At 38.0% G+C, this 26433-nt stretch overlaps 1 protein-coding gene across 2 annotated transcripts in view; it reads right to left on the bottom strand.

Annotated features, from left to right (window-relative positions):
* The window catches only part of Tep2 (Thioester-containing protein 2), a 198383-nt gene that overhangs the window by 153627 nt on the left and 18323 nt on the right, over positions 1-26433 (bottom strand). Inside the window, exon 1 of one of the 2 annotated variants that reach the window (XM_090377516.1) lies at positions 22262-22400. The exons of the other annotated variant lie outside the window; for it this stretch is intronic. The gene's annotated coding sequence lies outside the window, so the exon portion shown is untranslated. Of the gene's footprint in view, positions 1-22261; positions 22401-26433 lie in introns of those variants that run through there. 2 annotated transcript variants of the gene reach the window in all.

Raw genomic sequence — 26433 nt, 5'->3', positions numbered from 1 at the left:
TCTGCTAGACGAAAAACCCGAGTTTCCGGGAGGGGGAACCATGCTACTCTCGCCTAATGACAAATCTGCAAAAAAATTGAATGTTGGACATTTGGTAGAACAGCAAGAATTAAATATAGTAATAGGACGCATTGGAATTAATAATACGTTTTGAAATCATGATTTGAGTCAATGACCGCTACTTTGAATTAGAGCATTTCTTATCCTCATTGTTCTATCTAAAAAAACTGAAATGGCGTGTTACTAGATCCATCACGGATATCCACCTTTAAAAACATTAGAATAGAAAATTTCCTGTTTGCGTGCTGCCCTTACCCTAACCCTACATCATTCTAAACCTCAACAGCTAGACTGCTTCACGAATCGGGTTTTTTTAAAGTAAAGTCTCGCAGAGTGCAAGAGAGGTCAAGCGGTAACACTAGGTACAGTGGCACCGGTACACAGTACACCAGTAGCGTGGAAACAGATTGAAGATTAACCTATTATTAGCTGTTGAAACCGAAGGGTCACGTGTTTATAGGTATATCCTATTATTGGATCACTTAATTAGTATTTAGTAACAATCGGGCTATCCAATTTTCCTTGTTAAATTCATTTCTTAATCTAAACTAACGTAGTTTTAAAATGCACGTATATTAACTCGTGTATTCCTCGGCAATCAGAACCGGTAAGAACGAATGCTAGCATATAGTGCCAATGCTATATGCTAGAATTCGTTCTAGCATATAGCATTATCACCATATGCTATTATTTCTCCCAATCAGGGAGAAATAATAAGAGCAATAATAAAACTTCTCACATCACCTGTCCATCCCCTCAATAGTTTGCGTCGTTCTTGAGTTTAATCAAACTACCCACTTCCACAACAACAGATGGAAATTATTCCAACAATCAACTCAACCATTAGTTGGCAAGGCAAATTTCTGCAAATCAGATTTGCAAACATCTTCCTCAATTTGAATTTTTTCCCTCATGTGCATAGTCTGAGTGAAGGGAAGGAGGTTAGACATTAGTTCGCTTGCTTAATTCAGACTGACACTAGCGTCGAGCCACAACTTAAACTTGATTTTAGGAGAGTTCCAATAATCAGGCTGCAAACTCAGATTTCAGTGTACATATGAGCCCAATGTTGTAATTATCAGCATTTCAGATAGCTATAATTATAAGATTAATCTAATAAGGATGCTTTTCTCAGGAATTCTTGAACACTTGAATTCGATTTCTGTTAATTGTGTCAATCTATGGCATTGGTGCTTTCCCATGATGCCAAAATACCGGTTTCTATATTTAAATACAATATATCCCACTTACTACTTTGGTGGTGTAAGCCTCGGATACTGTACATCGAATTGGTCATGTTACTTAGAAATTCAAAACTGGTTTTAATTCATCCTAATATTGAAATGTATAATTCCTTTGAACCGAACGATTCAATTATATTTATTATTTTATTTAAAAAAAAGAACCTTGATTTCCTTCATGAGATGCAGAGCCAATCTGGTTACCAGCAGTGATCATTCGTGTATTAAGAATTTGCAGATAAAGGAACCATTAGGTGGCAGTGATCACAGTGTACTGATGTGGGATTTACTTAAAGATATAATTACCATCAGGGGTAAAGGAAGGGGTTTTTGCTTCCGTAAAGGTGACTATAGTGGTCTCAGACAGTTTTTAAAATTCTGTACAGTGGGACCAACTGATGTTACCAACAGCAAATTCTAAGTGTGAAGCATTCAAGGAATTAATAGTGGAAGCTACTAAACGTTTCATACCTATTAAATGTTGTTCATTTGACAATCTAAATGGTTGTCAAATGAACTAACGAGACTCGTGGCAGAGAAGAAAAATGCATGGGATGCATATAAATTATCAAGCAACTCAGATGACAGATATAAGCTAGTCTGTAATCAAGTCAAAGGAGGTTAGGCAGACGAAGACAGATTACGAGAAATCTTCGGCAAAGGATGCTAAGAAAAAAAAACAGCAAGGATTTCTTTACTTATATAAATTCTAAAAGGAAGAATATGATTGGTTCACTTGATATCGATGGCTCGACTGTTGATGATCCTGCTCGGATAGCAAATAAACTGAATGAGTATTTTGCATCTACATTCACGCATGAGTTAAGGTTTGAAAATGCAACAGGGTTTCAAATTGTAACAGGGTGCTTAATGATTTTGTAATAACTGAGAACAAAGTGGAGGAGAAAACTTGAAGTTAAACATAAGGCACCTGGGGTGGATGAGATCTATCCAGTTATATTAAAGGAGGCAGTAAAGGAAGTAAAGCAAACCCTTAGCCATAATTATGAGAGCATCCTTGGATTCAGGGGAGGTCCCACGGACTGGAGATGTGTAAATGTGTCCAATTCACAAAGGGAGATCGAAGGGTAACACGAGTAATTACCGACCAGTTAGTTTAACTTCTGTTCCGGGTAAAAAATAATGGAGTCACTGGTTAAAGATGCATTGCAGGATCATCTAGACAAGACTGCAGCAAATAATTAAGACAGAGCATGGGTTTGTTAGGGGAAAGTCTTGTCTGACAAATCTGATTGGTTATTATGTGGTTACAAAGGAACTGGATGCAAAAAATAAATTTTTATATCATATACATGTACTTTGATTTCAGGAAAGCTTTTGACACTGTTGCGCATGGAAGACTACTGTACAAATTGGAGCAGAATGGTATTAAGGATAAGTTGCTACAATAGATAAAAGGATGGTGAGTAGGAGAAGACAGAGGGTGGTAATCTATGGGTGCTGCTCTTCGTGGACTAATGTTATTAGTGGAGTCCCACAGGGTTCGGTGTTGGGTCCACTGTTTTGTATATTTATCAATGATATTGATGAAGGTATATCAGGCTTAGTATCGAAGTTTGCAGATGATACAAAGGTTGGCAGGGTTGTTAATGACAGTAATAGCAGTGTGTTACTGCAACAGGATCTAGAAAAGTTGGGCAGATGGACTGAGAAGTGGCAACTGAAGTTTAACCTTGACAAATGCAAAGTACTGCATATGAGTAGAAGTGACCCCAGAGAAACGTACCAACTGTGTGGTACTACACTTAAGGTGGTAGAAAATGAAAGATCTGGGAGTAATTGTGCAGTCAGATATGAAGTTTTCTCAGCAATGCAGACAGGCTGCCAGGGAAAGTCATGGGGTTTTGTCAATGATATACAGGAATTTTGTTAGCAGGGAAAAGGAGGTGATTGTCCCTCTGTATAAGGCAATGGTCAGGCCACGCCTTTAGTACTGCGTACAGGTCTGGAGGCCTCATTTTAGGAAGGATGTAGAGTTGCTTGAGTGTGTACAGAGAAGGGCAACAAGATTGGTGAGGGGAATGAAGGGATCCTCCCAGGAGAGGCTTAAGTTTTGCAAATTGCAGCAGCTGGAGACTAGGCACCTGCGAGGTAATCTGATTGTGTATAAGGCCTTGAATGGGTTGAGCATGCTGATTTCTGATGGGATTCTTTCACTTGTTCAGATTACGAACCTAAGGGGACATAAATTGAAATTGAGGAAGGACAGGTGTAGAATGGATGTGCGGAAATTTGCCTTTAGCCAGCGGGTGGTTAATTGCTGGAACAAATTTCCATCTGTTGTGGAAGTTGATAGGTTAAATAGATTTAAGGAGGAATTGGACAAATATTTAGAGGGGATTGTTTTGTAATTTTTTTTTCCCTTTTTGGCTGATGCTGCATAAGCTCATACGCTTGCTTTCTTGCATCACATGCCACTACTACTACACCCTAAGCAAAGCCCACATTTCGGCACTTTCATCAAATGGCAAAGGGCACAACTGTGCCCTCTTGTAGGTGCAGTTTTGCCTACAAGTGTGGTCTTGAATTGCTTTGGATTAGCACAACCTAATCCATATGGGCAACCTAACCCACATGGGAAGTAAACTTTAGCTGTGCGCCATAAAACCCAATCACATACGGGGTCCATAAAAGGCACAAAACGAATTTATAGCAGCTTTTACCATGTGTATGGGGAAAAATTTTTTGGAATAATATATTATGCACACTTCCCTACCATTAATATTGAAACATCCCTCTGTTAATGGTCGGTCACCTCCGACACTCAGACAATTTATAATTATGATCACAGGCATTTGAAGAGACAAGAGTAGGATTGTCAATTCAAGATGCCACGATCGACGGAATTGTAAATTCCAGCGCGGAATGATAACAGGGCCACATAAGCAAACTATGTGGCATTTCAACGCCATTGAAGATCCCATAGGTCGGCAAGTGTTGTGGATGCAAATGGAAGCGGGCTGGTGTTAACTGTCATGAAAAGCCCTAAATGTCCGAAGCTGACGAAATGTGATAGGAGATCCCGGCAAAGAATCGTCCGCTCAGATCGCAGATATCATAGAACAGACCTTCAGTGACAACTGACTGTCAGCGCCAATACAGTATGCAGGACCCTCCATGATACCGGTTACCATGGTCGTACCATACACGAAACACTAAGGAACTTTACTAGCCAGACACAGTCTAGCTTAGTGTGGAGGCCATTCTTGGACCAACCACACACAAATGGAAAACTGATTTGCTTTTGAGTGATGAGTCACGGTACGTGGCAACCAGTCTGATGCCAGGAGAAAGCTACCTTCTGGGCTGTATCGTCCCGACATGAAGTTTGGAAGAGGCAACTTGATTATCCGAGGCTGTTTGGCATGGGACCGGTGGTTGTTTTGGACAAAATCATGCATACTAAGGTATGTCCACACACTTGGACTAAACTTTGTTACATACGTTGTGGCAGCATATACTGCCCGCGTTGTGACGGTCTGATTTGAGGAAGTAAGCGTCAAAGTTGGAGTGGCCAGCCCACAGCCCTGACAATCCTATCGAGAACCTCTGGGATGAATGGCATCCTCGAGTGCGTGTGAGGAAAGACTGTCCAAACCAGCTGAACTGGTCGCTGCTTTGAAGGTGGAAGTTATCAGGAGACATTTACAAGAAATGATGGCGAGTGTTCCTCGTAGACTAGGGGTTGCCAAAAAGTTTAGGCAAACTTGAGTTTTATTGTAAATAAAAGGTTATTTGTAGATTGTCCAGGTATTGAATGTATCTTATGGGCACTGTGCTCCATGAAACGCCAGTTTCCAGCTGAAAAAGCTCTACAACGTTCACCCTATGGGGGAAACCCCTGGTGCCGTTAGACACGAACACACTATACACGCAGCCAAAGCACAAAATGAGTTAGAAAAAAAAAAAATTCATTCGACTTCTGGTTAACTGTACAATGGACTTTTCGAAGCCGATAATAAGTCACTGAATACGAGGCCTGTGATATCTAAATAAATCTTAATGGTACTTAATTGGTACATAACTACCTATTGTGTCCCAGATGTTTCTTACAATACTTATGTAACAGAAGAACTATCCTGTTTTCCAACTATTAAATCTTTTACCTTGGCAGTGTCGCGAACCAGAACATATTGCAACTTTATGGTATACCGGTTAAGTTACACAATGCACCACGATTTTAATAACTAATTTATTCTGGGGGTAATAAGAAAAATTACACATTATCCATGAACACACGCAAATACAATAGAGCACTGACAGCTGTTGCAAAAGCAAGAAAAATAATTGCCGCACATAATTTGTGACGTCGTACACCCGTGTATAAATAAAGAGGATTGTGCAAAGTATATCCATATTTCTTGCTAGATGTTAAATTTTCGATATTCTAGTTTCTTGTCCCACAGTTCTATTGGAAGGCAAACCAGATAAAATGGTCAGATAAATCTAACCAATCAGATAAAACCTGGTTGATTTGTGATATAGCTGCTTCCTTGGCAGTTGTAGGGTTTAGCCGCATCAGCAACTTAGGCCATATTACGGCGTATATGTAATATGTCTGTAAATTGCATGTACGCTGTGGTCGGTTTGCTGTTTGAGAGAGAAAAAACTGTTACCCTCGCCTGAGACCAGCTCATCCACGTTGTATAAAAGACCCATAAAACTCCCTCGCGTCATTGCCAGGTTTCGCGTGTCGGTATGCCTTCTGGGACAGTCTGTGAGAACGAAAGTTTGTTATAGGGATAGATTTGACTAAACAATATATTGAAACGAATTTGTAAATGTATTCCTAAGTCAACAGCCAAATACAACGTGGCACTCTAAAATTGGCTCCCATGTCAGTTCTGTCAACAAATAATCGACGCATTCACAGAGCGACTCTGGAATTTGCCTTCATTCGAAGAACGAAAGAATATGTCAGAGCAAAACTGGCTCCACTTTCTAGTCGCGTACTTTTGTTAGTGTTTATGCGCATCGAAAAACAATTTATAGTAATAATAAAAATTGTCACTACCATACGATGATACACTAAGATTAGGCAGACCTCTTCATTTAATTATTGTGTAAAATTCTTATGGTTGGGAAGAATTTTGGCATTACTATGTGGAATCATCGTTCGAGTACCACTTGTTTAGAAGGCTGAGAATTTCAACTAGCTACTTCACTAGATAAGGCTAGTTTGTTTGCTGTTTACAAAAAGTTTCAGCGAATTACCTTCCCCATATTCCCCTAACAGAGTCGGGCAATATCGACAGCGAGTTTGAAATCACTTGCCCATGTCGTTATATACTCGTACAATCAGAGGTCTAAAATCAATAACTTGTAAGTTAGCTATCCATAAAACACTGAAGTGCATTAAATACAAATGCAACTAGACTCCAAGTAGTCAGCAATCTGGGAAAATGCCAAATAATGTACGCTACTCCCTCGTTTCGTAAAGATCCCCCCCTTGCGCCTACTGTGGAGTTAACACAAAATGATTGCCATTTTCTTTTATAAAGTGTGCTATTTCGGTCCATTAGAAACGTGTTGCTTTCGGCTATGTTGTTTCAGAGTGCTTTCTGAACTCTTTGCAGAACAAATGACCCATAAGGATTGTAGCTGAACCTCTAGAGCACGAAATACGAAAGGCGTAAAGGCAAGTTCATGTCAATCAGAAATCTCTCATTGCGAACTGCATGTATACAAGAGAATCTTCCACAAGGATACAGTATCATTGCTAAATCTGATGCGACATTTAACTTCCAACGCGCATAATTTTGGATCGGTTGTACACTTGTTTGATTAAAAGAAAGTTAATATATATAGTGTTCCAATTCTTTAGGAAATGGGAATATGTTCATTTTGGGAATGCGTCAATTCCCAAACATTGCAGTCCAACCCAAAGCTTAGATTGCAATTGTTCGACAATGCTTTATACACGTCCCGACATATACCTCGGAGTTATCATTCCCCCCCCCCCCCCCCGCTCGATTCAAATTCCTGGAATAATGGATTTTACGCTAATCTAAGCAAAATATCCTGCATTCACACTCGATACAGACTGCACACATCAGAAATATGCACCATAATCTTAGGCCCTGGCACAATCTACGCAAAAACACGGCGAGCCTTTCCTCTCAATAGATTAATTGATTCGAATAAATATTATAATAACAGGTGTCAAATGCTATTGGAAGCAATCCCTGATGAGATTGTATACCATACCTTTTAATTACTGGTATGAAAACAATTTATATCTCTCGATACAATTTTAAACTTGTCAAGTGTAGTGTGGAGAGCAGTCAACAATGGTCACCCCTTGGGCTATTAATCGTCGGTCCCAATGACCATTAATGCTCTGGCCTTCATTGTCTGCGGGCAATGAGGATAAGCTGCACGAATCACAAAGGTTATTGTTTGTTATTTGGTTTTTAGGAGCATTAGCAACTAAGGCCATATTGCTCCGGGGAAATGCGGTGGTCATTCCCTGACCTTTCCGCATTCTCCGTATTTGGTGGGCACGGGCTCGAATCCCGGTCTAATCAAGAAGCGTGTGCTACGCACTGCTGCTCCTGCCCACCTGGCTACGGAGGCCCCGAATCACAAAGGACAGACTGCTCCACATTATCGTTAGTGGGCGGTGAATCTTAAAGAACATAACAGCTCACCAAATTAAAGCTGTTTATCCTTTGGTTTTATAAGGAACATCACTAAAAAACCAATTTTTGAAAGGAAATCACTGTTGAAATCAGTTTCCCCCCCTTAAACTTTCATCTTCAGCGAAAAAAGTATTTGAAGCTAAAAACTTGTTTATAATAATAATCAACAGTATTTTAAAAAATGGTGGGAAAGAAAGATTATTTTTGGACATGTATATTGCGTGTAAGGATTCCTTTCAATCATCAGGGCAAGTACGACCTCATATGTAAGATGCGACATTGATGTTTTCTTGCCCATTTTTCTCTTCTCCCTCTATTGAAGAGATGACATAGAAGTAAGCATTTGTTGTTAGTGGGTGGTTTTACTTGAGAAGTTTTAAATGGCGAATGCCATTGTCCATGAAAGTGAAATCGTTCCGTGCCAAATTAATAACGTTTGTAAGTAGCTGAAAACACTTTACTAATTGATATGAAACATTCTAACCGTGGCCTGCTTTGAGTGATCGTTGTTTTTTTTTATGAAAACGCCATGAACAAAAAGGTATTAGAGCCTACAGTACCAAATAGTAGCAGAAGATACTTGTTGACAGACTGGAATTTCCGCAGATTTTCAGGAAATGAGGGAAGGTTGGTCCAGAAAACTGAAATTGAACAGATAAATGAGGAAGAAAAGTTCTGTGAATTGATGCTGCCGTGTTTGGCCCGGTTTGGAGAGAGCAGAAGAAGTGCCCATGGAGTTATCAATACAAAAGACATCGAACGTCTGAGACAAATTGAAGAGATTTTGTAAGAGCCGAGTCATTAACTTGACTGAATGGAGTCAAAGCTTGAGATGTACTGAGGACACTACTACAGATGGAAAGAGGTTTCTTCACCTCATTGGAAAATTACCTGAAGACCTGCATTCAAGAAATTGAGGCCGTTCATGCAAAAAGTTTCTCAAACCGGAAGTGGAATGTATCGCACTACCATCAACAAAACTATAGATAGGATCTCCCATCAGTGGATGTTAATACAGTGAAACTTCCCTTTAACGGACAGCCATGGACAACGAAAATGTGTCCGTTAGAGAGAAGTGTCCGCTAACAAGAAGTCTGAGGGAGAAAAAAAAAAAGAAAAATCGTTAAACGTTTAATGTCAAATTAAATTAAAATATACAGATTTTGAATAATATTTTTGTAAATAATATACATACAATTGTGCTATGCATATGACTTTATCTTAAGAAAAATAATACAGTAATCACTTATTTTCTTCTGCACCTTCTTGCGGCTGATAATTTTGTTTAACATTTGTTTGGAGTGAAGAAACCATCGAAAGTCCTTCAGTATCTTCTTCAGCGGCGAAAAACATTTTTAAACGATTAATTTGTACGAGCGCTTCTATTTTCATCGGTGGTTCTTCGTTAATGTGTTCTTCGACAGAATGACCTTCCATTTCTTCATCCTCATGAGGAACTTCTTGAAAAATATCGATGATAATGTCGTTGATATCTAGAGCACCATCTTCTGTAGTGAGGTTCGAGTCTATATCTTTGTAGCCAGGGTTACTTGTAGCTGAAGTATCGTACATTATCAATAGATGTCGAAGTTGTGCTCCACATTGCTGTTCACAATTTTTGCGTTTGAGAAGCCAGACTTGACAAAACAGTTCACGACAGTGTTTTCTAATTGCGTTTACTGAAGAGGAAATCCATTGAATCGCATCTAGGATGCTGATTTTCTTTGCAAGGTCACTCGCACACGTTACATCGTTCATGTTTGCAATGAGATGTCTTAAAACACGTTTTCTGTAGTGAAGTTTAAAATTTTTTATTATCCCTTGATCCAAGGGCTGACACTCTGCAGATGTGTTTGGTGGCAGACAAACGATTTGAATGTTGGACAATTCAATGTGCGGGTGAGATGCAGCATTATCCATGGAAAGAATAATTTTTCTGTTTTGACGAATCATGTTTTGGTTAAAGTGACTTATCCATTCGCTCATGATATCTCGTGTCATCCACGCTTTTTTATTAGACTTCCAGTCAACATTCAAAAGATTCAACTTTATGCCCTTGAAACAACGAGGATTTTGTGGTTTACCTATAACAAGAGGTTGTTCAAAGTCTCCCAGCATATTTGAACACAATAGTAGAGTCAAGCGTTCCTTAGAAAGCTTTCCGCCCTGGCACTTTTCGTTTTTTAGACTCGTTTTTTCAGGAAGAGCTTTAAAAAACAACCCTGTTTCATCACAGTTGTAAATATCCTTAGCTTCAAAATCACGACATATGGATGCGATACGCACGTATCGCATCCATAGACGTATTTAGCGTATCGCACGTAATGTCTCCCAAAAACGTTCGCGAATGTAAGGTATTCTAACCTAAGAATGAATTGATTCATAATGCTGCCAATCGCTGTGATTTTCCTCATGATATTGGCTGAATTCGAACAACCAGATTTTAAGAGTTTAAGCTCAACGCAAGAAATGCCATTACATACAAGGATTAATAACCAGAATGAATTCGCATCTTACTTTTCAAAGCTTTCAATTTGAGGATAAGTCTTGACTAAACGGAGAATTCTAAGGAAACGAGTCATAATTTAAGTTAAAAAATGTAAAAAAAAAAAAAATATATATATATATATATATATATATATATACATAATTATGAATAAAAATTAAAATTAAGTAAAGAAAGAAAATGGATTTGAATTTGAATAGAGATAAAATGGAATATCAATAATATGAATTATGGATCAGGGACACTGCAAGAGCAAAGGTACCCTACAACCATAATGTATATATAGAAAATTATTTTAATGTTATGTGCAAATCTTTAATTTAACTTATGCTAATAATGAAAATACCGTGTACCCTGGGAGCGATGTATGTTGAATAAAGGGGGGGAAGAACGGAAAAGAGTAACGTTATAAACAAAGTGCGAATTTTGAAAAATGTAAAATTTGAAAAGAACGAAAATAGAAATAGCAGATTATTGAAAAGAACGACCAAAGTAGAAATAGCATTGCAGTATCTTTCATAATTTCTGTGTCATCTTCAGAGGTCATCCACCTAAATTATTGACATTCTTGTCATTCTTGTCAATCGGACACTCGCTTCCTTTGTCTTCTCTTTTTGGCGGGTTACTTACTTCTGTAAGGTCATCCATGTTCTGTATGTTATACTTTGGAATAATATTTTTGCTTAACTTGTATTTTATTTTTTCAAAATTTATATTCTAAATTATTTTTTACAACGTGTCCGCGTACACGTGTTTTTTTTTTTTTTTTTTTTTTTGACATACAGAACATGTCAGAAACAGAAGTAAGAGTATTGCTGTTCTTTTTCATAATTTAGGTGGATGACCTCTGAAGATGACACAGAAATTATGAAAGATACTGCAATGCTATTTCTACTTTGGTCGTTCTTTTCAATAATCTGCTATTTCTATTTTCGTTCTTTTCAAATTTTACATTTTTCAAAATTCGCACTTTGTTTATAACGTTACTCTTTTCCGTTCTTCCCCCCCTTTATTCAACATACATCGCTCCCAGGGTACACGGTATTTTCATTATTAGCATAAGTTAAATTAAAGATTTGCACATAACATTAAAATAATTTTCTATATATACATACCCATATATAAGAAAAGAAATTTCAGTTTATTCCCTATATGGCCAAAATTTATACTCGAGGACAAGAAAAGTCAAGTGAATTTGTACGTGCTCCAGTTTATGTCAGAAGGCAACAAATGACAATCTACAATGTGGCATCTCCCACAAAGTTCAAGATATTTTGATTTAGTGGGGGGGGGGGGGGGTATGCGATGACAGCTGTTTTCGAACGGATGAAGTCATGACCTCAAACAAACTCAGTTTACAAGTCCTGACCAGAAAGAGACGTGAAAGATAGTTTTGTTTGTTTTTTTACAATCTTAAAAGTTGCAATGGACGATTAACCCATTCACCATATAATGCGGGCCTTAAATCATTCTGGTTGTAAATTAAAGATATTGAGGTCCACTAGGGACGATTCAGTTCTTGTTTTGGTGAGAAATCGATTCCCAGAGATCCTTCTATCCAGCAAGAATACTAGTCCTTGTGGCCAGGAAGAATTATAGGAGCAACAGCGTGTGTGTGAGAAAAGGAAAATGGTGCGAAAAAACACCACTTCTCAGATTTTTTTAAAACAAAATACCCACTTAAAAACGTGGCCCAATATTTCCTTTGGTTCAGATAGCAACGGTGTGCCTTTGACACTATCAAACCTGATTATGTGAATGACAAATAAACTTTGGTAGTAAGCAATGAAGGAAGTGTGCAATATTCTGAGTTTAATTTTTTCCCTTCCCTCCAAATTATCAACTAAAAACTAAATTCTAAAGATAAAGTCGGAACCAGAAGTCAGTTTATTCAAAATGAAACCTGTTTTGAACGAAGCTAAGTAAATACGACTTACTGTAAGTGGACTCAGTAATGGCTAATGATATTCTTTGTGGTACTGAAATCATACTGCAGAGGGGGTATACACGCCTAATTACCTCTAGAGCTACGAAAGTTGGGGGTATACAACGGGGATTAACAAAGCACACTTCAAAGGACACAGTTTCCTGATATCCGATAGCTTGGTTTTCAACCTGTCTCCCAACGAGATCGCTTTCTCCAGACGCTTGGTTGCCATGGCGCCAAGAATTCTGACGTTCTCCCGCCTCTGCCCTTAATGTTATTGTAAGCAATCAACTCCAGCACTTGGAGACACTAACAGTCCGCTGTCTAGTTTAGGATTGCCCAGTGGCAGTCAAAACAGAACAGTTCAAATGTCACAGCAGAATCTTTTACAGGTTCATAAGATCATGGACTATCTTTTGTCTTCCATTGACTGCTTGATAAATTCTATCTGATATGCTTTCGAACAACTGTTGGCTTAATGGAACTGAATATTGTATGTTGTGTCAGAATGAACTTTATTAAAAAAATAAAAAAGGTTTAAGAATACCGAAACCAATATACGTGTTAATATTTAGTTTTTTTGTTACACCAAATTGTTTTATTAGCTTAATTTTCAGAATTTCACAAAAAGTTTTTTTAAAATGATAATTTCAGGTACGAAATGTGTTAGAACAGATGATAGCGTGCATGGGTTGAAGGCTAAGAAGACAGAAGCTCCAGTTGACATTAGACGAATCTGTAGGCTAAAATCTTCGGAGTAATACATAAAGGTTGTTCCAGAAAACAAGTTGAAGGGATAAATGAGGAAGAGGAAAAGGCTGGTTTTGTGAATTGGGCGTTTGACGGTAAATTAAATTGACGTTGGTATAAATAATATAGCGTGATAACCACAGGGGCTCAACATTTGGTGAGTATTGGCTTGGCACACTCAAGGTCCTGAGCTGCATATCATCATTCTTCTTGGTGACTTTCTACTTCTGACACTGACTCAATCATTGTTTTTTTTTTTTTTTTGGCTTTTTTGGCTGGTGCAACATAAGCCTCAGGTTTCCTTGCACCATATGGCTAATAATAATAAATAACAAATTTAATATTAAAAAGGAAGCAGGGTTTATAAAATCTTATTTATATGTAAGGACTGCTCCATTCTATTAGGAATACTAACATATCGTATTTTTCGGACCATAAGACGCACTTTGCACCTTGGAAATTGTTGCCTAAAATTCCATTCTATGGTCCAAAGGTATACTAAGTCATGCATTTTTTTTTTAAGATCAAATTACACTGATGTTGCTTAGCATATGTGAGAGCGCATATGTCACTAGAAATTATCTTATTCCCAAGAAAGATTAATAAAACTTCTTCCTTCTAGAAACCTTAAGTATTTCAATATACGTCGAATTAGCAATGCCCTTAATCTGGACAAAGAAAACGAGATAGTTCCCATCTTCCTTGATATTTCTCATGCATTTTGACTGTTCATACTGATCCTGAAGCTTTCATTGGTATGGTATACGTCCGTCTCAATCGGATTTGCTTCAATCTCTGCTACGTAATCGTAAACTATTAAGTGATGATCCATTGCTTTGTTCACTGCTTCACAAGGTGTTCAAGGTTCGTCCTTGTGATACTATGGAGTGGTAACTCTATACAGATGATCTTAATTTATAGTCAAGTTCTCTGACAGCAATGAACTCCCAAGTCATGTCTCTCGATTCTCTTTCACTCTGGCTCAAAAAATATTGCATTTTTTTTTAAACATGCTATTTTGTTGATAGATTGAGCTATCAGCATCTTTCTTAAACTAGAAAATTCAAATTCATTAAATTCTCATGCTTTCGAAATCTGCTCTCACATCGGCGAAATTATGAATCACTTCTCCAGTTTCGGAATAGTCTCTACCCTACCGACAGCCTCGATGGGTCACTTTTCATTTAAAATATCAAAATATTGATTTTCTGTCTTACTGAACAAACATATTTCACTATCTTCTGTTTGAATTTTCAAAAAACTCTTCTCACTTGCCTGTTCATACTTGCCCCGTATACCCACTAGTCTTCTGTTCCATTACTAACTTCGTAATTGTTTCATATTTTAGTGGTATTGCTAAGAGAAGATCCCACTAGAAACGTCGAGTCTTGTACCCGTAAAATACTGGACATACCCGTCATTTATCCAACAAATTGGGGGGGGGGGGGGGTTTGAGTTAAAATTCCACAACGCTGCATCGTGTTCAACTCCTACAAATAAGAATTAATTTTTTTGGATTAACATGAACATAACTCAACGTTTGCCAGTTGAAAAACTCGAGCTATGGGGTTTCACTCGGCAGACAGTCGCTGCCTTAAAAGCGAAGTTAAATTTTATCAAACTTGAATTGCTCAAGGGCTTTGGTGTAACCTTCATCGCTAATGTATCTTGTCAATGAATATTGAAATATAAATCAGAGCCTTGCTCTCTGGATTTGAGAAATCCATCGATTTCTCAAATCAGAGAGCAAGAGGAGATTTCTCAATTCCAGTATGGTTGTTGAAGTAAAAAAAAAAAAGTTGAAACAAGTTGTGAAATATGTTAAATTACATTTCGCCATTCGAATTCTTATTTACAGAATTGGACTTGTTTGAAAAGCAGCGTTTTGTGAAAGATTTAAATTAGACTGGAACCACAAATGAATGCATATCAGTGGACTACTTTCGACAGTAACTGATCACATTCAGGCACTTGTCCCATCATGCCACGAGCGCAGTCAAACCTCTAGTAAAATTCACTCTCGTCATTCAACCAGATTTCAACGCACTGTCAGCGCCGAATCGGCTCCTGCCATAAGTTTTTTTCAGACTCAAACTGAAGTTTGAAGGGATTGGAACTGGACTTAATGAACTACAAACTTCTACCCCTAACGCTATCCCAGTTGTGCACCGCAGAAGTGTTTAAACTTACACCAAAAACTGATGTTCCCTGGACATGACTTTGTACCATGAACAGCTTCCAGTTGCTAATGAAATTCTGTGGACTTATTCCCTTCGGCATCACAAATCGATAACAGCAGCACTATTTTGTCCACTTTTGAAAATGTGGAATATGTGCCTTTATTACTCTGATGTTACACTATTCGGCACGATTTCTGCCCAGAGATTTTATTTTTCTTCACAAACAGCCCTTATATTTATAATCATTTCCTCTGAACAATTATTAGAGAATCACGTTTCAATTATAAGGTAAATAACAAGGATGACTCTTGTTTCCTTTTTATGGAGAGAAACTTGGTGTTTCCGGATTTGTTTCATTCAACTGACCTTGAAGGTTGCAGCTTCCAGTTTCGATGCACATAGCAGACCTGGTAAGTTAACTAGGAAGCAACACAAACTATATTCTATTAACAATGGCAAACCTGTTTTCAAATACTGGTTTGAACCTATGAAAGGAAATGTCGGAACATTTGGGTGGGGACATAACAGGCTAAGATGCACTACTTACGCGTTACCGTAAGACTACACAAACGAGTGCAGAATACACACGTGAAGTAAATACAGTATTTATATTTCGGTGGAGAAAAGCGGTCAAATGCTATGCATGAAAAACAATGGAGGGTCGTCACAATTTTAGCAAATTTCGCATTACAAATATGACGTTTGAAAACGGGTCTATGTCAACCTTTCTAGGTTTGTTACCAACGCGGAAGCACTTGATACGCATAAACCCGCTGAGCAGATTTTTATTAATCTACAAATAATCTTTATTTGCAGGAAAACGTGTGCTGAAACTTTGTCTTTATGACAGCCTCTAATCTCCGTGCAAAAAACTCTGGTGCAACACTCCAGAGTTTTGCAAATGTTCTCCGATATTTTCCACCATTCAGCTTTCAAAATAGGCAACCAACAACTTTTTTGGTGGGCTCTCCTCAACACACGCACCAGAAAATCCAAATGCCAGGTGGGTTTCTATAGGACTGAGGTCCGGCTCTGAGCTGGCCACTAACTTTTAGATGCTTAAGTCCTCAAACCATTCGCAACGTAAGCAGAATGACATCTAGATAGACTTCAACATTCATAGTTTGTCCAAAGCTACTAATGATCCCAGGTCAAACCATAAAAAATAGCCCCAGAACAAACTTCACTGCAGTGGCAATACAGTCCGGCAAGTGGACTTGCTGTGGGCATTCGTCACACCCAGGCACAACTATCAAACAGTAATAGTATTCGCTATATAGTGCAAGGAAGCCACGGGCTTTTGCTGCACTCGCAAAAAAAAATAAATAAAAATAATAATAAATAAAATAAAAAAAATAAAAATTATATGCTTACTTCCTCGTACATATAACTATCCAGTTGACCTTTGAATTTGTTCAGCGTCAACCTACCTGCGAGGACAACTTATTCCAGCAATCAACGACTCGCTGGCTAATCTAAACCTCAACCCGTGTAATTCGAGTTGATGGCCCTTGGTTCTGGAATTCTTTATAACAGTGAAAATTCCACCTTCATTCATTTTACTAATCCTTCTCAGTGCCTTATAAACTTCAATCATTACCTCGGATGTGCCTGGTTGCCACGCTCTGTAGCTCACATAATCGCAGTCTTTCCTGGTATGGTGTCCTTTTGCTGATCTCGCCATTCGAGTTGCTCGTATTTGGACCCTTTTAAGAAGCCCAATACCTTTTTTCAGATGAGGTCTCCATACTTGAACACAGCATTCCAAACGAGGTCTTAAAATTGCTTTACAATAACACCATGTACCATGGCTCCTCACTCAGAAGCATAGCTTTCTTGATCTCTGGTCCAAGAATGGCGGTCCTTACGCAAGTGAGTCTGGCATTAGCTGGGGTTATTAATAGCTTATATGCGGCTGCACAATTAAATAAATTCTGTTTATACTCCGGGAAGACCAAATGGCAAGAGGAGTTCACAATATAGACAGAATATAAGAAACAGCACCGTATTCAGCAGTCACGGGCTTCAACCCCTGTCACTCAAGGCACATTACTTATGCACCCGCGCGCCTGACCACTAGACTACGGCGGCCTTTAATTTGTGGTAACCATTTAATGCAGCATTCTTTGCACTACCCTAGAGCCCACGTGTTCCAATCGTTTCACTGAGATCCTGTGTGTGATGCAATGTCAACCTGAGTTTCAAGCAAAAAAATTCTTTGCAGGGCGCTCACGTTCCGTCAGCTTTGGAGGTTTCTCAGAACAGATTCACCAGTCCCTTCCATTTGCAGGTCACATCACCAGCCGTCAACCAAGCAATCATGTGCCATTGAAATGGCATGTAGATGGACAGCTGATGTGGTACCCTATTATTCTGCGCTGGAAACTCAAATCTTGCATTCACAATCGTACTGTCTCCTCGAAGATCTACAAACATTTATAGTTGCCTGTCACGTGGTGATTGTGTTTGAGGTTACACAACTATTAACGGAGGGATGTTTGGATATTAGTGGTAGAGGACAGTAGTTCGAAATCGAAGCGAAATCGAATTTAATTTTTAAAACAGTATTCGATCAAACCCATAAGGTTTGATCGAATACTGTTTTAAAAATTATTCTGGTGCTCCCAAAGCTTGACTATCCAAAAGAGAAGTCAGATTAATGATTCTTTAACTCAATCCACTCCACATCATACAGACGTTCGGTTTCCGTTAGACGCATTTTCTCAGATATTTTCATGGTTCGCTTTGAAAAATAACAACATTCAGTTGCTAATGATAGACAAAATGCTTAATTATGTGGGTTCGTCCACTCACTCAGGTGGGCTCTGTAAGACGGAACATAGAAACATTCCGTCGTGATGGTATCTGATTGAGGATACTAGTGGCGTGATGAATTTATGCAAAACCGTAAAGTACGATCTCCTAGACAATACAAAAAACGTTTGTCATTTTGAACCAAGTCTTAGGAGACATTTAGTCAATTTAAAATTTCAGCTTAAGCTTCAATATAATTGATATGCAATCATATTAGCTTCACTCCTATAAACTTAGTATAGCTAATACACAACTATAAAACAAGTTATTTAATCTAAGCCAAAACAGACATGCGCGGATGCTCTGTCAAAATGTGCTTTCCTTTGCACAGTTAATTATTGAAGTCGAAGTTTTGATTTATGTGGAAATAAATTTGTAAATATATACGCTTTTGAATGAAAAAAATTGGATAAAAAACTTAGCTAACTTCATCAGGAGATAGTCATAATTATCTATCTGGCACGACATGGAGTTTCGTAACTCGAAAAGGGCCAAAGTACTTCGAATTTTCATTTTTCACCTAGTCTGCAAAAGATACCGATTAGTTGATGCGTAGAAACCCCCCCCCCCCCAAACCTAGATCAATATTCAATTTCCCCATTTGATTTATTTTAGTATTAGAAATTAATCGAAATTAACCTTTATTCAACACTAGAAGGGGGCGCTACATTTAATTTATAAAAGCGAACGGATTTCTGTGAAAACTTGGGTAGGGTAGAGGTATTTATGAAGGGGTATTGCTTTTAAATTTTCAAAAATCTGTATATTTTGCTGCTTTGGGTTATGCAATTATCTTTATTGCAAAGATCGCCAATTTATCTGTATTGGATTTTAAAATAAAATGACAGCTTATTTCGTATCTATTCCGTTAGGGCAGCCATGATGTTTCTGCGAATTTCTTTAGTTCAGTAGATTAATAAGGAATGAGTTTTAAACGCTATTATGTATAATTGATTGGACTTGCGTATGAATCATTAATATCGAAGCGAAACTACCAACTCCAATCGATAACATTAGTTTACAAAATATTTATGCAAATGAATTTTCTACTCATAATTAGAGGCGTGCAATTGTGGGAACCAGATGACAGTACAGTCAGTCATCCACTAGCATTTTGACCAATTTCATACTCGATTTTTCGAGTATTCAGAAAAGGTCTACTTTCGTCTATAAAAATGAGATTGGATATCAAATGATACTGCATATTACAAGCATAAAATTACTATAAAAACTTTTTTTTTTATGTTGAAATAACTCTTGAATGTGCGTATCCAAACCCTGGGTTATATATTAAGGACAGTTCCAAGAAACACTTTCGAAATGTCACGTGCAAAACTCAATCAACAGCACCATCTATCTTAGCCTTTGATATTTCACCGCAGCAGTTTCTATTTTAAGAAACTGTCAGTGAAGTTTGTTTTTATTTTCAAGACCATACTGTTCTTCAGTAGGAAGCGCGGATTTAAGTAGATCAAAACACTGGCTAGACCACAAGGGTGCCATCTGAAATATTCATTGAATGCATTATTTCTAATCCTGGTATTGTATTATTTTGCGTATTTCTACTGGGTGTGGCATTCTTTTGAAAATCATTCGACTGATTCAGTTTAATCCCTCCCAGAATCTATCACACAGCCGAAGAATGTGTTCCCTAATTCTATAGAAACAAAATATGCCGGCTGTCTCCTTTATTCGCTCAAGGTCAGTCACTTTGGAATCAAATGGCCAATTCCTGCCTTTCAAATGCCTGTGAAATAGCAAAAGTGGTTCGGACGCTATTAGAATCCGAACTCCTTATTACGTAAATAAGTACAGAAGAAACAAATTCTTTGCATTCTTTATTACTACACGTACTTTAAGTTTCCTTGTTAAACATCAACCAATTCTAAAACGTCTGGCTCAAAGTATGCTTCGTGGGTCAACTCAAATTTCTCAACGAAGCCTCAGGAATGCAACGAATCTGTTACACGGAGGAAGGGGAAAGATGGGATAATATATCGTCCGTCGACACTTTAGCCCAACGGTCAAGGTTCCAACCATGTGGCACGAGATCAAAACGCGGAACGACGAAAATCGTTATCGTCACGGGCTCGACAAACATTTGGAGGCGGGGAACACGGAACTTCCATACACCGAGACACCACCACACTATGGTGACCCCCCCCCCCCCTTCACAAGGTTGGAAGGAGTGAAGAGGTAAATAAACTGATATGGCAAGAACTAATAGAACATTATGGCATTCAACCATTCACGTGTTCTAAGAGCAGTTCCATTATTCGCCCACTTGCGGCCGCTACGGTCTTTAGCATGACCTAGACGTCGCGCAACAGTAATTTGACCTGAACATTAACAGAAGACTAGAAATCGCTAAAACTGCGCATATAGGTATTTGTCACTGAGTGTTCTCACATACCCAACCCTGCAGATTTATTTAACATTGAATGAATGGTCGCTTTAATGGGCTAAACTATTGAATGAAAACTGGCAAACTGCAAAAATAATAAAAAGAAATAAATAAAAACTGCGGTATTTATTATCAGTAACTAAATACTGTAGTGAATGCCTGGAAATTCAAAATGGAGATATTCTCCTCAATGTATGAGCAGTACTGACAGCCTGAAACAAAAGTTCGAAAGACAGTCTCTGCTCGTGCTTTATTCGTCTGTCAGTCAAGTACCATATCGTCTGCTCGTCGCCTCGTGATATTGAGACAGACGAGGGAAAATATGGATTCGCTTGGTACTCTTAACTGAAGAGAGGGTGAAAATACATATCAATATGCGTCATTTAACTAAAGATTATGTTACTAAATCTGAATGATTATTGTAATGTCTTGCCATATTCTTTATATGGTGACAGTTAGCTACTTCGTCATGTTAACATGGAAATGAACGTACTATGAATATTATGAACTTGTCAAATGAGATGTAGACGTCTAATGATTGAAAGCAGTGAAAACAATAAAAGCCATTGTAGTATATTTAATGCAGACTTAGTCATTAAAATAAAATAATTATTTGCCATGCACCTCAAAAAGATTTGTTATTTTAGTAATATTATTACTAGCCATATAGTGCAAGGAAGCCTGGGGCTTATGCTACACCAGCTAAAAAATGAGTTACCCTGAGAGTGAGGAAGAAATAGAAGGGAATCACCAAGAAAGAAGAATGATACATCCAGCTCAGGACCCTGGGTGTGCCAAGCCCATAGTCACCAGATGGGAGCCCCTGGGGTTAAATATGGCAATAGTTTTCCATTTAGAAAAAAAAACTTCGCTTTTTCAATGATTTGCGCTACATTTAACTCATACCAGAATAGAAGAGAAAAAAAATTAGATATTTCCATTTGATTTGACCTGCTTTTTATGCAAATTAAGGGCAGTATTTCTCTAAAGAAACGACTTGTGCATACTGATCGAGGCGGGGGATTCTTTAGAGTTTAAGCAAACTGACTTGCACAATCAAAAAAACAAGAACGGAAGTCCGTTTATTTTAATTAGTAACATACCTAGTGGCGTGACCGTTTGGGGAATTCACAATCCCTCAGACAAATCTTAGGGCAGAAAATTGTGAAATAAAAATAAAGTTTAAATAATATAATTAACTAATGTAACCAACCGTAATGGTTAAGTTACTTCTATTCGCAGAAATATCAATAATCACATTTTATAAACTTTCAAATGTTAAGCTTATTGGAATTCAACAAACATATCTGGAGGGACTGATATACATACGGTGACCTTTCGTGATGTGGAAGACTTCTTTGAAAATTGTGCAATTAATGTCAAAATAAATCCAATGATTATAATGCAACACAGATGTATTATTCTTTTACTTCCCTTAACTGCGAAGGGAATATCTAAAGAATCCCCTTGAGAAGGCATCAAGGTTAGCCCTGATGATAAACATGTTTACATCGGTGGTGCTCAAAAATACGAGAGGAAAAACTAGGGTGAGCCTTCCGGCTGGAGGTAGCAAAATAACTAGATATGGTGTTGGTCTGTTTTGCATTTGGGAAGGATTATCTGTAATAAGGTCTATTGATCTTTGTAAAGGAAACACTTAGAAACCAAATCAAAGGACAAGAAAAATAACTTCACATGATATAAAATTTATATTTACTTGAAAATATGGAGAACGGATGCACACAGAGGGTGGCTAGTAGAGTAATACAGAGCAGGTGATTTAATTCCAACCGTCACGTATACTTCCGAACATACCTTTCCTATGTTCCGTCCACGTGCAGCCGCAAAACCAAACTGCTAAGATATTCCCTCCCTGTATGTATGAAGCACTCCCGTCACCTACAACGGTGACAAACCGGTTTTCATAATGCTTCGTGGCCTACCTTAATTACGGTCTTCTGACGTATATCAAGGGCCCACGTGGTATACAATTGTTTCCTCACCCATCGTAAAGAATGGGGTGCTCTGCTTAACAATCACAGAACTTTACTTAAAAAATAAATGAATAAATAAAACAGGTTGGTAAGCAGCTAACCACTTAGTGGCCAGCTAATCCTTTCTGAGGGGCGTGATAAACTATCCCAGCGAGTCCCAAGTGCAGTGAAGGCAACGTCTGGAATATTAGGAGACGAAGTGTGAGAGAAATACCACAAATATGTATTTGAAAGGCGCAGAGCCAGATGTTAATACAATCGGGATGAATGTCCAGTCTGGGAAACGTTTGTAATCAACCTCCAGGTTAAACAGCTAAACCACGAGTTACCAGAGAGGTTTGGGGGTTTTTGTTTAGTGTGTCAGTTCATTATGATTTATTACGTCGGCAAAAGGGCGTTCAGCTGTTGTGAATTATAAATTTATTCAAAGAAATTTAGCCTGTTAACTAACTTTTGGCAGTAATGACTACTTTAGCATCATGAAATTCTTGAATTTTTGATAGAATGGGCGGTATTGTGCTTAAATCTTCCTTTAAAGCATTTGAGGTTTACTAATGAACATGGTAGTCTTGGTTGTGCCCGAATTCTCTATTCCATTTCATCCCAAAAATGATCAATTAAATTGAGTTTGGACCCCTTGCAATGTTCCTATGTTATTCTCTTCAAATCACACGTTCATAATCGTTGCTTTGAACATGAAGCAATGTTTCAAAGTGTAAGGTCAGCTTCCATAAAATTTTCGATGTATTTTCAATACACTATCCATTTCAAGACAGCTTCCAACTTCAGTTGGGATTACACACGCGTTATGAAGGGCGAAGACCATACAGCATGACTTGAAATGGATAAAACGTGGGGAAGCTTCGGATATGCCCTCATTCCACAGGTATTTTCCCTTCTGCTTGGAAATTTGTTCACATCCAGCCGATTCCTAAAAAAGGTGAATCCCTTCCATCCAATTATTACCTCTACTCTTTCTAAAGTAATGGAGAAATCCACTAATCGCCAACTCCTACACTGTCTAGAAACCTTCCTAACAAAACCAGTATAGATCCACTGGTGATATACTGGTTGTTACCTATCTATGGATAAATTCAATGGAAAAGTTTGATGAAATTCAAACAGCTGCTTTTGACATCTCAAAGGTTTTTGATCGTATTTGGCATATAGGTATTCTAAATAGGAGACCAGCTGTTTTTTGTAACTGGGTATCCCGCTCTCTCTCATTGCAGACGGCTGTGTCATCTAAATTCTCCACTGGTGCTGGTATTCCCCAATGTTCGGTTCTTTTTTCCACCCTTTTCCTCTTGTATATTAATGACCTTCCATTGACCAGAAATCCTATCCATAGTTTTACTGATGACAGCACATTGAATTCCACCTTCCAGTTTGTGAACCTTGCCCTGCACAAAGCTTCTCAAACATCCACTACCAATTCCTTAAATGCTGGTCTCCAGGCAATTCTCCAGCGGGGCAAAGATATAGTTGATTTCAATCCTAAAACTCAGCCCTGTCATATCTTTCAAAGAGGGTTATTCTGCACCTACGCTTATTTTCGATAACACTCAGATTTCTAGACAAGATCACATCTCTATTAGGGATTATCCGACTTTAATCTCTCTCTCGGCATAAACACATTAAAATTTTGGGTTCTCTTTTGGTCTCCTCGTTACTTTTCTTTCAAACCGCTGTTCACTCTGTACAAATCCCAAATCTGACTTTGCCATGGGGCGGTCCCTCCAAACCTCTCTCAGGCTCCTAGACTCCATTCAGAAGAGGACAGTTAGGTTAATTAATGCCGCATCTAACAGTCTTCTCTCTCTCTGTCAGACATTGTTTCTGCTGCATGCCTTTTCTACAGATATTTCCATGGGTACCATTATGAGTTTGCTTATATAATTCCCACTCTTCCAAACCAGTCTGAACACATGTTCAACCAGTCAGCATCCTTTTACTGTTCAACTTCAGACTTACCAAACAAACTTTTCTTTATATTCCTTCAAATTCCGTTTTCTGGAACAAAACTCACTTCACATCTATTTCCTGAAAATTACAATCTACGGAAATTCAAGTGAATTGTTAACAAATTTCTGCTTTCATCTTCAACCTTCAACCCACGCACGGTACTAAGTACTATAGGTTCCAATACCTCTTGTGCTTGGGGATTTCATAAAAAAAATTAAGCTCAGAGATAGATAAGTAATCATATGACAGCGGCTCATGTCAGTATTTTACACATACTTAATCATTTCTTGTGCTCATTGTCACATGGTAATGTAACTATTGAGCAACAGTACGCACAGACATTTAAGAAATTAATGCCCAACCATCGCTGAAACGGTTTAGTTCTTTCCAAGTATACTCATAATTGTGCTGGATTGAGCTTTAGAAATGAAGATTCCCCCCACAAAGACCAACCTTAAAGGAACATATGGTGGCCATCACGGTAATTAGTTGTGAAGAACACAATCTACCAGACTGGAAAGTGAAATACAGTGTACTAATTGTTAGTGAAGCTGTAGATAGGACAGATATTCTAATAACATCTCTACAGAGCACACAAAAGCGCTCTGAATCATTCAGGTGCTTCCGTTCCCCCCCACCTCCCACCAGAAGTGGTTTTTATATTGAGCCACGCAAAAAAAAAAAAAAAATACAGAATAGAAGGTTAGGCTCTTTTTAGCCAGACAGTACTATTAATGGATAACACCGCATATATCAATCTTTATATTTGGTAAATGCAGATATTTTGCTGCCTTATACAACTCATCTAATCAGTGGATAAGGATAGATGAGTGCTCCAAAATATGAAAAGAATTTTAATTTATGTTCCCGTGCAGCTCTGAATTTGATCAAAATTTTCATATCATAGTTCCATACCAAAGTTGCCCACTGGCGTATTAAGCTATAAAAAGAAGAGTCCGAAGAAAGCTTGAGCGCAGGGATTCCACTCCATCCTTTTGAACAAAAATGATGAAAAAGAGTTAAAGGACTTCCAGCATAAACGAGGAGAAAAAATAAAAAAATTTTATAGTGGGCAGGCCTATTGAATGACCTTCAGCTGTCCATTGCTTTTCTCCTTACTATAATATTGTTTTACCAAAACATCTAGCTCCTATTTAGGCCTGATAAAAGCAGTAGTGTATCAATTAAACACTTAACTTTAATTTCTAATAACTGCTTTTCTACAGTGGTTCACCTATTATTATATTTAGCAAGTGATTTCTATTTCTATCTTTGCAGCAAATTAATTATCCACAATGGTGAGTTTGGCCAATGAACATCACGTACGAAGTAATTGTGGAATCTAATCCATGCTGCCACATGTATAACTAACGTCAGTAACTTTTACAAGGTGGTAGATCAAAATACGAGCTTGTCCATTTGAAGTATTCCTTTTCAAAAAAAATACAATAAATAATATTCTAAGGAATAAGTTACCTAAAATACTTCAGACTATGTACTCATATACAAACAAGCGGACAGTTGGATCCGGGTATTGTAGATCTTTAGGTGGAACCCGGTTAAGATTTCGTAATGCGATGTAATTTCCTCGTGAGTCAGTCATGGAAAAACGCGTTAGGTACGCAAATATTTACCTAAACGTTCCGGTTTGAATAAAAAAAACTTAAGGCTATTTGCATTTCTTATGCAGACTTACAATGTTATTACTACCAATAAATGGTTTATTTGGCCCAAACTATTGAAAGAGTGGGAAAAATAAATTAACATAAGCAATTTCATCAATGGTAGTGTACTTTAAAAGGGATGAGGTACGTCAATGGACAGCTGTTTAAACAGACTGAACCAATTGCCTGTTCGCCCATGATAGTACATTCAGCACAATAAACTATATAGTTAACTTAAGTGACACGTGTGAAAAAAAACATGGCGG

This window comes from Mastigoproctus giganteus, chromosome 7, assembly GCF_048544385.1.
Source record: "Mastigoproctus giganteus isolate SK-2022 chromosome 7, ASM4854438v1, whole genome shotgun sequence".
NCBI classification, from domain to species: Eukaryota; Metazoa; Arthropoda; class Arachnida; order Uropygi; family Thelyphonidae; genus Mastigoproctus; species Mastigoproctus giganteus.
The sequence above is the reverse complement of the archived record's forward strand: the minus strand, read 5'-3'. Positions and strand labels throughout refer to the sequence as shown.